The 12280-nt window shown below is 44.5% G+C and overlaps 1 long non-coding RNA gene across 1 annotated transcript; it reads left to right on the forward strand.

Moving 5' to 3' along the window:
• The first annotated feature begins 1131 nt into the window (after positions 1 to 1131).
• LOC105416608 (uncharacterized) lies at positions 1132 to 6080 on the forward strand. Its single transcript, XR_003889004.1, has 5 exons — positions 1132 to 1251; positions 5087 to 5581; positions 5651 to 5745; positions 5825 to 5914; positions 5996 to 6080. It is a non-coding gene; the product is annotated as an uncharacterized lncRNA (long non-coding RNA).
• Positions 6081 to 12280: the final 6200 nt, after the last annotated feature.

A 12280-nucleotide genomic window follows, 5' to 3' on the forward strand; every position in this document is an offset into this window, starting at 1 on the left:
CTTCACCTACTTGATTTCCTGTTTTCCCCCCTCATCCACCCATTTCCTGTCTCACAGCGCCCGACTTCCTCACATACAGAAAAGTTCCCTTGTCAATTTACCAGACTTTGTTGACGTTTCCATTTGATTTTGGCGAAATGCCCCAATAAAAATGCAAAGACGTCATCAACAAATGTACCCAAAATTGAAACGTGTGCTTTTTAAAAAAAATTGTTGCTCCAGCCTCCATTATTTCCACGATTTCAGGCTGATTTCTGACCGTCATCATAACCAAAGCGCAGATGTCAGACCTCACCGAGACCACAGATTTCAACATAGTTCATCACTGTTGTATCATCACTGCTGTGTTTCTGGAGAGGTGCAGAGGTCAGAGGTCACCACAGAAGCTTGGCTATGGTGTGTAAATAGTTGTCAGTGCAGCGTCGTGGCATCCAAGGACAATCAATGAAGCGCTGCTGCTCCCAATGTGTCCGGTTCAGTAGTGCTTGCGTGCCAAAGCACGTGCACCATAGACCTGATTAAAGTTGGATCAATGTATTGATATTGTCCTCAGAAGTGCTCCAGCCAGATGAACGGGGTGGTCCTCAGCTTTCCTGTTTTGTATAAGGACGCATGAGAGAGTGTGTAGATTGTAAAGGCTTCACACAGGCTGGATCCTTTAGACATATTTCACTAAAGATGAATCATAAATTAAGTATCTGTGACCTGTAAATGAATGTGCAAAGCTCAGAGTGACGTAACCCCAAAAAGTGCACAAGTAGAAAGCCTCAAGATGGGGGTCATTTTGATATGTATCAGGCTCACAATCATGAAACCCCCTCCCTCATGCATGTGCGCTCTCTCTCTCTCTCTCTCTCTCTCACACACACACACACACACACACACACACACACACACACACACACACACACACCTTAAATCATTTTCAGTCTCAGAACAGGTGTGTACCGCCCCCCTCCTCCCCCGATCCCTCTCATCCTGTGGCCTTTGCCATTTGGCTTCTCTTGGTGTTGCGCTAACGCTCCCCCCCAACATGTTAAAACACAGAAAAGAAGCCCTTTCTCCCCCCCCCGCTGACGACCAACAGTGACGAGAGCGGCGTTGCACCCTGCCCCGGGCTCTTTCACACGCTGTAATCACTTAAACCACAGACAACCCGCAAAGCTGCGAGCGCCTGCCTCCATTGTTTCACACAGCCCACAGTTCTGTAGCTTCCCGTCGGCAGATGTTCAAAGATCTTTGATGCTCGCGGTTGGTGACGCTCTTTGTTATATTTATGATCACATTGGCTCATATAAGTCCGGGTCGGACAATGGAAAATTATGTTTTAGAAGATTTTTCTGAGGGAAATCTTTGTTTTGCACAATTTTTCTGCTGAAAACAGCAAGAAAAACACAACATCAGGGTCATAGAATAGAATAGAATAGAATAGATGCACTTTATTGATCCCAAGCTGCAATGCAGCAGAAGCAGCAAGGGATTAAAAAAATGAATATAAAACAAATAATTTGGATATTTGGAGACTTTTTCTGGAGTGCAACTAACCTGAGGTGCATTTAACTGAAAGTGCATGCAATGAACCCGAACCTGTAGCTTCATCTCCATGGTCTGCACAGTCAAATTGAGTGAAATGTGTCAGAAGGTTGTTTTCAAGATAGCAGCTCAAGTTTAGAAATGACATGGTGTCATTGAGAAACGTGCATTTAGAAAAATAAATGTAGCTCTCAGGGCTTGTTGTCTGGGGAGTGCCAGCTTGTTTTGTCTGTAAATCCAAACTTCTGAAGTTATAAAGGAGCTAAAATGTCTGTAAAACCAAACAGAAAAGTGGCTATTTGATGATTTAAAACCCACCGTGTAAGCATTCCGCAGGGGAAAGCCAGACAGACATGTCTGGTAGCACTCAGGTATGACGACGCCGGCATGTCATCAGACAATGTGACTCAGACGCTCCAGCAACACCAGCACCTGGAAACTAACCTGTGGCTGCAAGGATGTGCACAGTTGTCTAAGGACAACGTGCACTTCAGTGTGTATGTTCCAACCATACTGTAACTGACTGAAGTGGGTCAGTTGGTGGAAATGTGGCTTGATTGGACCAGAAGAGGGAAACTCCGAGACGTGGTGATACAGACGCACCCGCGAGAGGCTTCTGCTTCTGCTCATTCTCAGTGGATTTCTGAGCTTTGCTGCCCGATCCCACAATGCTGATAGTAGAATTCTTAGTATTATTTATTAAAGAATGTACGTTGAATTGACAAATTCAAATTGCACCAATACGGTTGTCATGATCTCACAGAACTGGTACATAAATACAGGATTTCTCTTCTTTTAAAGGCCACCTACTAGCAGAGACTGATTCTATTGTGGGTTCTCTAGGTTGAAATGCAAACATTATTGATGATGGAGATTATTGATGATAACAGACAATGGGTGTGCTTGATTTCGATTCATGGCTAAAATGGAAACTGAAATGTTAGCATTAGCATTAATGGTAGAGGGAAAGAGGAACTTTAATTTCTACTTTAAATAAGTGAAGTGTGACACTGACAAATGAGGTACCTCCAGAGTTTCAGCTTAACGCCACCCTGGCTGGCTTAAGCCAACGTTTGTTTGCGCGTTGCGGCTGAAAAGGGAGGTGGTAATGTGATAGTCACCATTTGTTTGTCTGTCAGCATAATAGCTCCAAAAGCAATGAACGGATTTTGATGGAATGTTTTTAGGAAATGTTGGTAAAGGGGCCAAGGAACAGGCGATTACATTTGGATGATCTTGCTGATTCTGAAGGGACTTTGATTGTCGACAGATCAAAGCCAAGGGGCAACCTGTTATGTAACCGTATAATTCTACTATCTCAAGCAATCAAGCAATCAATCTTTATTTATATAGCGTCTTATACAATCAAAATTGTTTCAAGGCGCTTTCCAGAATCCCAGGGCCTGACCCCAGACAAGCAACAGTGGCAAGGAAAAACTCCCCTTTAACAGGAAGAAACCTTGAGCAGGACCAGGCTCATGTAGGGGGACCCTCCTGCTGATATGCTAAACTACTGGGGTAAGTCCCAAAATGTGGTGAAATGAGCTGCTTGGAGGAGGTCTGCTCTCTGAACCCTTTTTTCTCGCCTTATTTTTGCAGTCAGAGCGACAGATTAGCAGCAACTTTGCACCAGACGACACTGATTGTTTTATCGACTAAAAGCAGCTTAACTCCCAAACAAGCATGTAGCCATGGCAGCCAGCAGCGCTAATCTCAAGTGTTAGCAGAGATAAGGAGAAGGGGACCTGGTTTTAATTAGGAACATTTAAAGTTTGCTGTGCCCGTTAATCTCCCAGTGATAACGAGCAGATCCCTGTGAAAGTAGGGTTGAGTCTCGGGCCTGATTCTCTCCCTCACACACAGAATCGGTAGCTCTCATTGAAGTTCCAGCAGTTTTCGGGTTCCACAGGTTTCAGTGTCAGATCAGGAGAAGAGAGGCCGGGAGGTGTGTTATCCAAAGATCCGCGGTCCTCAGGTTCTCAGAGGGAGCTTCATCCCTTTAATCGGCAGGCTCAATCTCAGTTTTTGCAACCCAGTTGTTCTATAAGAACAGATTAAGGACCCCCCCCCAAAAGAAAACCTGCCCCTTCTACCTGCAGCCTTTCCTAGCACAGGGATAATCTTTGTGGTGAGCCACCCCCTGGCTACACCACAGCCCAGCCAAAACCCAAATACACACACACGCACTCCTTCATCTCTGTGGGAATTTGATCACCAGGCCCCAAATGTGGGTCTGCCTTTGCAAATGGATTATTAGATTTATTTTTTGTATCTACTGACAACAAGAGCTCGTGGCTCACAAAGGTCGTCCCATCGCCACGAGTCGATTGATTCCCGTTTTTATTTGCTGGGGACATCGATTCTTTTTAGACAACCCCCCCCCGACGAACACTGCTGACTGCGTAAAACACGAGAGCACATAGAAGCTGAGCAGCTGAGATGTTTCTGACTCCAAAGTTACAGTTTGTAAAGTTATTTTTAACACGGCGACGTGTCACAGGGCTGCAGTTCAAAGTTAGGCGTGTTTAGATTAACGTAAACTGCGAACTTCAGGGTTTCATTCCTGCTGGGACTGAAAGAGGCCATGAGATTACACGTTTATACACGGACTAATGTCCAAAAGCCACAAAACGTATTAAAAATCGATAACCAAAGTTAGTTGTGCAAACCTGCGACACTTTAGGGTGTCACCTTTAGCTTGTGTACGTCTATTGTGTTTACTGGAATGCTAATCGATTCTATGGCCTTCCAGGGTCTCAAATTACTGTTGCTACAGCTGTTTAGGATCGTTGTTGCTTTTGGACCCCCGACCTGCAACTACAACCTTTAAGCCCACAGAAAGAGACAGAGACAGAGACAGAGACAGAGACAAATATGACATATTATAAAATAAAATTGGCATTTTGGGAAGTTGTTTAAATGCTATAAATTAATAACACAATGCAGGGAGACCAAGTGCTTTATAAACACTTCAATCGACTATTTTGAAGCTAATTTGGTTTGTTCTTTAACTCTTGACATTTTGCAGGATTGTTTTAAATTTGGCCATGATAAAACAGCACTTTAAACTTCTTTTTACATCCATACCAATGAATCATTTTCCCAGTTGTTAGGTCTGGAATGAGTTCTTTCAGGAGTTCGTATCCAGCAGGTCGGAGCCTCATTAACTCTCTGCAGAGGTGACCTGGAACTACTCACTGAGACTTGTTTGAGCTGGATTCTTCTTGACTCTGGCTGTCTTCATCCAACTGCTGCCCCCTGATGAAAACCTCACCGAAACAGCATCTCTATCAGGAAAGTTTTGGTTCTCCTTGAGAGAATCGGTGCTCAGCTCGTCTCCAACAATTCTTCAAAATTTTTTCAGTTTCCTGTAAAGCTGGATGGGCCAAGTTTCATGTCCTTTTATCCTCCCAGTTTTGGGCACTGGTCACCATTTTATATTTTGTCACAATTCGGCCACCAGACAGGTGTAACTCGAAAATAAAAGTGATTTGTATTTACAAGCTCAGGCTTCACTGTGTCTTGTCTGTTTCCCTTGTTTGTCTGTTTTCAGGCTGGGCGGAGCGGTTTCCTGCCTCTCCTCCATGGGGCGAGCAAGGCACACCTGAAGACGATCTCCTGTCATTATCCACACCTGCCATTCTCTTTAAAAGCCGGTTCATCTCGCCACTCTTTGCTGATTTGTCGTTAACCCCCTGTGGTACAGCCTGGCTCCTAAATCTCTGTTTGCACGTTTGTTTCCTCGTACCTGTTACCTGTCTGGAGCTAATCGTTTGTCTCATGGATGCCTGCTCCGGTCTGACCGGGGTGGTCTTTCGCCCTGCACCCTTTGGCTCTGTTCAGAACTTGGACCTCAGTAAACTTGTTTTCAACCTCACCCTATCGTGTGTGTCTGCATTTGGGGTCTCGATTCGTGTCCGCATATCCAAACCCCTTGGCTGTAATGGTGCTGTTCATGGTGAGCAGATAGACACTTCCAGATTTAGAGCAAGGATGGACCCCACAAAATCGATAATGATGTTCCTAAGCCGGACTAACCACTGGGATGGTAAACAAAGGAGCCGGTTCAATGGTCTATTGGGCTTTCCCATCCTCCGACATGTCTTGGTGTATGCAGACACATCCCTCTTCAAAGGAGACCAAAAAAAAATACTGGTGGATATATTCATAGGTCTTATGGACCTCCCCAGGGGAACGGACTGATCGTGCAACGTAAAGCATCATACATTTACTTTCTGAACATCAGCTGCTCTTTGTTCCTTTCAACCATCTCTCCTTTACTTGGCTTCAGTGACGCAGGAACCAGCTGCTGTGTCAAGTCCAAACTGATAGAGCTGAAGACACAAGTGGTCCTGTTTCTCTGCATGTATGATCGCTGCAGGTATGGACACATGGTGACAGAACAGACGTCTCTTCAGCTCCGCGTGACCTCATAGCTCGTCTTTCCCTCTCCTCCTTGCAGGAGGCATTCACATTCCCACCCAGCCTGTCAACAGGATGTCATTAAAGCACCTCCACATCTCCTCTGACTGCTCCCTCTTTTCTTTCCCCCGCGTTCCTTTTACGAGCTGCTTGCCTGCGAAGTCATCGTCCTTCTGTCCATCTCTATTTCGGACGTGGGAATCTGGCGTGTCGCTGTCTGCGCCTCGCGTTGCTGGACGAGGAGACCGAGGAGACGGCGTTGCCGGAGAGGGATCTGATAGAGGCCGTGGGGAGGCTGAGCAATTACAGGACATACAGGCATTTGGGGGCATTGAAGTCCAGGAGATCTCTAAAAATACTGTGCAACAATTTCCAATATACTAAAATAAGAGAGGGTTATCGAAATCGAAGCTTGATGCCGAGAACACACAAATGCATACATTAATGAGACCTTGAGGAAAATCAATTCAGGAACTGATGAAGCCTCTTGGATGAGGTGGAACGTCTTCATGGAACTCAAGCAGACCAGTTGCTGGGATTCAACTACCAAGATCAAATCAAGAAAAACTCCCTCTGATTAGACGCCACAGTTACAGTGGTCCAGGGCATGACCCAGACCCAGCAATAGGCGTCAGGAACAAGGAGCCTAGACAAATCAATACACACTCTGCCGTCGCCTTCACTCGGGTGTTTGTGGGATTCTTTTTTCAAAACTCAGTCTTCTCCTTCTCTGTTGTTGGCTATCGCAGCATATTGGATTCAACCCTAAACATTACAGCCCAGGAGAGCAAAGCATCATGGGTGCTAATGGCAAAAAAAGTGTAAAGAATCTGATTTCCCAGGGCGGAAAACATAATTTATGCCTTTTTGTTGACACTTTTTTTCATCTGTCAGCTCCAGTTCTTGAGTAATTACGTCAGTGATTAATCCTATTGTTGTCCTCCAGTCACAAAAATGGTTTCACAAACTCTCATTTCTGTTGTTTTGCTTTCCAAAGCAAATGCTCTCTATACATTACAATTACATCCCTCCAAGGATAAGCAAGGTGGTGATATCTTTTGTGGTTTTCCAGGGCTGTCATTGGCCAAATCCTCATGGGAGGGCCTGCCCAGTGTGGCGCCCAGGCGATGGGCTTGCCCTCGCCGTGGCAACCAGACTGGGGGTTAAATTCGGAACTGTGGTAGAGATGAGGGTGAGGTCAAATGCTCCGGTCTGCTTTGATGACGTTGGAGATCGGAGCAGTCTGCAGGCAGGACGCTCTCCTCCTGGAGGCAGAGTGGATTAATCCAGCGCTAAAATATGGTGCTAAGGAATCCAGTTAGAATCCTTCTCCACTGAGGTTTGTCAATGTTGTTCCACTTGTGTCATCTGCTTCATTAGCTCCAACCACGTCCTACAAGCTTCAGATCCTGCTGTCAAGGGCAAACCAGTGGCAGCACAGTGAATTCCCAGAATGTCCAAGATCAACATCAACTTACAGCTCTAATGTACATAAATACCTTAAACAGCTGCCCGTCAAGCAACAGAAAATGTAATAATGTGTGAATGGATCCACACAGAACAGAGCAGGTGGTTTTACTGTTTGGGCTGATGCATGTAAAAAAAAATTGAAGACATTATTATGGTTTGTAAGTATATACAGTATATTTTCATAGGTCTGTGGTTTCAGCAAATTAACAGAATATCATATTGTTGAAGTAAATCTCCAAGCACATCAAGTGGAAGGTTAGCAGTTGCGGGATGGATGTGGTGACTTTTAAAATCAGCGTAAAACTTTTGGGATTTTAATGTCGCTGTTTGGCCAGACCTCCTTACTGGAGCTTTAACTCTCTCTTCCCTCACTGAAGCCTGGACTGAGGACGAGGAGGTGCTGGGGGCGCCGATTTGACCGTTTAAAATGACATTATCTCAAGCTGGCTGCAGGGTACTTCAAAGCCGTCTGGTAAGGCGGAAAAAGGCTTGTTATTGCGTGCAGCCTGGCCATGTTGTGAACACATGCACAGGGTTTACATGAAGCAGTGAAAGGGAAAAGGAAGGTAAAGCCACGGGGGCTCAACAAAGCCAAAAGGAGAGAGTTATGGAGTAACAGTTTAGGGGACTTGCGGGAGTTGAATATCAAGTTGAATCTGCTCATGGATGCAGACAGGGAGAGAGAGGCCAGCTGTCACCCTGATGTTTTAGTCTTCCTGCATGGCTGAGGACATCTGACGACAAGATTACTGCTGAGCACTCGCCAATCTGAAATACTTCAGCGTCATTTCTTTTGCGAAACGTGCTGCAGTTCAAATGTTTTTTTTTCTATTTCATTCTTTGAGTTTAGAAAGCCGTAATTTTTGGAAATATGCGTACACACCCATGTTTTTGGACTCTCCTTAGCTGGTATGCAGCAGTTTAATAATAGAGTCTGCCTGCTCTGTCACAGCACCTTCTCAAGCTGGGATCGTTGGATGGTTATGAGACAGCAGCTGTTAAATCTGGTCCGTTCTTACACTAAGATAAAAAAAAAAGTTGTTAGAAATCAGGCATTGTTACCTTCTAATATAGTGCCCAGTGATATAAAGATCAATTTAATGCGTAAATTCACATAAAAGTCAGTAATGCTGACACAAGAACAAATTTCTGTTTGCTCACAATAAATATGTCTTGGAAGTTTAAGCTGGTGCTTCCAACACTCGCTCTGATTAAACTACGTGAATTATTTTGCCTTTTCATGCTTGTGAAACTTATGGTTGAGTTTAGGAGTCATAATGAAGTTGGAAATAAAGTATAACAAGGTTAGATTGTTCAGACTAGCCTCAGATTGGATGTGGTAGATAACTGAGCCCAGATGGTGAAAGAGACATGGAGCAGATTGAGATCAGGTTTATTCCTGGAACTCAAGGAAGAGATCGAAAACAGAGTTCACCCTAAAACCCAAATATTCAGAATGAGGGAAAGTCAAGAGGCAAACAGACAAAACCCCGCATGTACACACAACATGACACAGTGGAAGAGGGTGGTTAACACGACAGGAGAAACAAGAACAAACATGGTGGAAAAAAAAGAGAAAATTGAGAAACAGGTAATCAGCTGGCACGAGAGGTACCAACTGCCAATAATGTAGCGACACGCAGCTTTGAGGAGACCTCTGCCCCTGTGTTTGGGTGCATTTGTGCTTTTAGTGCATGTATGAGCTCCAGCTGATCATCTCAACAGATCAGCTTTAATAAAAGCTGCCAGGTTACACAAAGACAAAGAAACAAAAAAATGAGATCAGTGTAACACAAACTGTGGTACAGACAGACAGGCAGGCAGGCAGGCAGGCAGGAAGGCAGGCAGGCAGATAGACAGGCAGGCAGGCAGGCAGGCAGATAGACAGGCAGGCAGGCAGGCAGGCAGACAGACAGACAGATAGATAGACAGGCAGGCAGGCAGGCAGGCAGGCAGGCAGATAGACAGACAGGCAGGCAGGCAGGCAGGCAGGCAGGCAGGCAGGCAGGCAGACAGACAGACAGACAGGCAGCAGGCAGGTGCTGCGTGTAACTCTATTTTAACACAGCTTCCCATACTTTGTCTTTCAGCCTGTCTAAGATCCCTGCAGAGGTTAATATAAAACAAAATGAACATCGTTTAACACAGGTCATTTTCACAGTGATTAAATGTGATTTAAATTGAACTTTTCCCCTGATGCAACTGACATCCAGCAACTTAAACGAAATGTTGAACCGTAGCGAGTTCAGCTCCACACATTTTAACTATTGAAGTTATTCACCCCGGCAAACATTCACGGTTTCACAAGATTATTGCGCGGATGCCCAAAATCACATGGCACATTTCTCACATTGCTCTCTTGATTTCAGGCTGCTGCATCACCACCCTGTGACGAGATTACGTAAACATGATTAATGGATGAAGACAGCGTTAACGCTTAACTCTCCAGTTTCGGTTTAGCCCGGCTGGTCTCAGTCCTGCCCTTGTTCTACAAAGAGGGTCAGCTGCCCTCACCCAGCTCCAAAGACGACTCACCTAAAACAATTGTCTCCACTTCCTGTCAGTTTCAGTGGGGGTAGAGCTGACGTCAGGTCGATATTTGAAGAGCGTCGGCAGCTCCTGGTCAGGTTTCCCACAGGCCAGAGGCTCAGCCTATCTATATCACCCTCCTCGTAGAGAGGAGAGGTCACGCTTGAGAGGGGGCATTGAAAAGAACTACCCCTCTGATTTATGACCAGAGGTAGCTAAAGGATAGCTCCACTTCAGGGATGGTTTTTGTTACAGAGGCACACCAATGCAGGCCCTCCTGCCAGTGTTGGTTTAAGATTTCAACACGTTTGGAAGGCACAGGCAAATGAAAAGGAGCTTAAGTTCTGCTTTCAAATGATTTACTTTTCTCAGTGAGGTGAAACTCAACCAGCAGGTTGAAGTGTCCTGCGAGGCCTTAAGGGGAGGGAGCCCTGACATCAGGAACTAGTCACAACAGACCGATCCATCTTGTGTAGATGCCTTTAACACGTGAGAGCAATTTTATTTTCAATCTCAATGGGGAATTCCACCCAACTGCTAAGTAACTGATGATGCTGCCTCCGAAGAGTCTCAGACATTGCTCATAAGACACGGTAGCTGCCTAAAAGGCTTTATTCTTGGCCTGCACCTTCACAGAGACGTCCCTGCTGCTGTTGTGTGCGTTCAGCTTCTCTGTGTCTGAGGCGAGTTGCTCTAAAGCGTACAAGTCCACAGTGAGCGGAAGCTGCTGGTGCAGAAGAACTAGGGCAGATTTGACACACTCCATAAGACCCGACATGCCTGATTGTTTCTGTAGGCAGAAAATCTAATACAAATGTGCCGCAGCAGCTTGTGTCCCTTCTGACATTAAATGTTGATATTTGTTCTTCCCATCTTGGCGAGGAGGCAGTGAGACAAATACGACTGTGACACAGTTGTCAGAAGGATTCCGGGGTCCATCAAGGAAAACTCTAGGCAAAGAGGGGAACTCAGCTTTATCTGCTGACCTAAAATACATCTTTCAAAGGCTTTTAAGGGCAGTCACTCGATTCGTGATACTCATTCACCACCCAAATGCAGTTGATCAAGCATCTTACATTTGTCTTGCTTGGAACATCAAGAAGAAAGGGTTTCTGGACAGAGAATGTGCCTCAAAACATGTGTGTGCATGTAACTGGTCCTTCTGATGGTAAGATTCCAAGTGGTTGTTATGCATAGGTCAAAGAAAAAGCACTGATTTGGCAGGATCTGCACAGACAGAGCTGTTTTAGCTGTAAAATGCCAAATCAGCACAATTCTCTACACAGCCTGTGTGTTTGAAGAACAAAGTGAATTGGTACTAAAGTTGTGGGAAAACTCTTTTATATCAAAAATTCTGTGATGTTGATTTGTGTATGGAGTTTATTTCGAATGTCTCAAAGTTACAGTCAGGTCACAACCGGATTTTGAAAAAAAAAACAAAAACATGTTAGATGTTATTCATTATAAATCCTCCAGTGGTGGATTTCTAATGTGAAGGGAAAACCACATTAGCGGCATGACAGGGTGGATCCCTGCAGATTTACCACCCACTTTTCAGACAAGGCAGAGAGCTCAGTGCATTCAGCTCCACTCAGACCAACTGTAGCGCTAAAATGCGTTTAATAATCATTTATAAATAGCTGTCTAAAAACAGCTGTTGTCTTTTTTCTTCTTCTTTCTTTTCAGACAGACTGAGGGAAGGAAAAGCCAGATTAAAAACACGACCATATGTTTAAACCTTGTCCTCTGAACCCAAAACAGGATGTCACAGCAGGCCCTCTGGTCAAACTAACAGACAGAGAGACGGGCTAACAGGACGACTATTGTTGTCCTCTGACTTAGGACAGGCAGAGGAGAGCGGAAGATAAAATAAAGATAAAATTAAATGTAGGGCAATAGGACTTTCAGCAGCTGCATGACAGAGCCTGCCAGTGTTTTATGCGTCTTGGAAGAGAAAGTCTTTCTTACTTTAAAGATAGAAACTATTTTTTTTTCTGTCTTAAGTTGGAGCCAATAAATAATAGTTTGCTGTGCATCCAGCAGACAAGACTTTGTTAAAATGTTATTGAAGATAAAGGTCGACCAAGACGTTAAAAATATTACTAACCTAAGTGGGGGCAATATGGATGCCTAGAAAACTGTTATGGACATTTTAAGTGTATTTAGCATTGATAAATGAGCTACTTCATGCTGTTCATAATAAATTTAAATACAGAAGCCTGAATTGCTAGTTGTTAGCATGCTATCCAAATGAAAGTCTTTAGACAATGACTAATTAAAAACCTCAGTAAAAAACTTTTTTTTAAAGTGCACTTTTCAGTGCTTA

The sequence above is a fragment of the Takifugu rubripes genome, chromosome 7 (genome assembly GCF_901000725.2).
Source record: "Takifugu rubripes chromosome 7, fTakRub1.2, whole genome shotgun sequence".
In the NCBI taxonomy this organism is placed as follows: domain Eukaryota; kingdom Metazoa; phylum Chordata; class Actinopteri; order Tetraodontiformes; family Tetraodontidae; genus Takifugu; species Takifugu rubripes.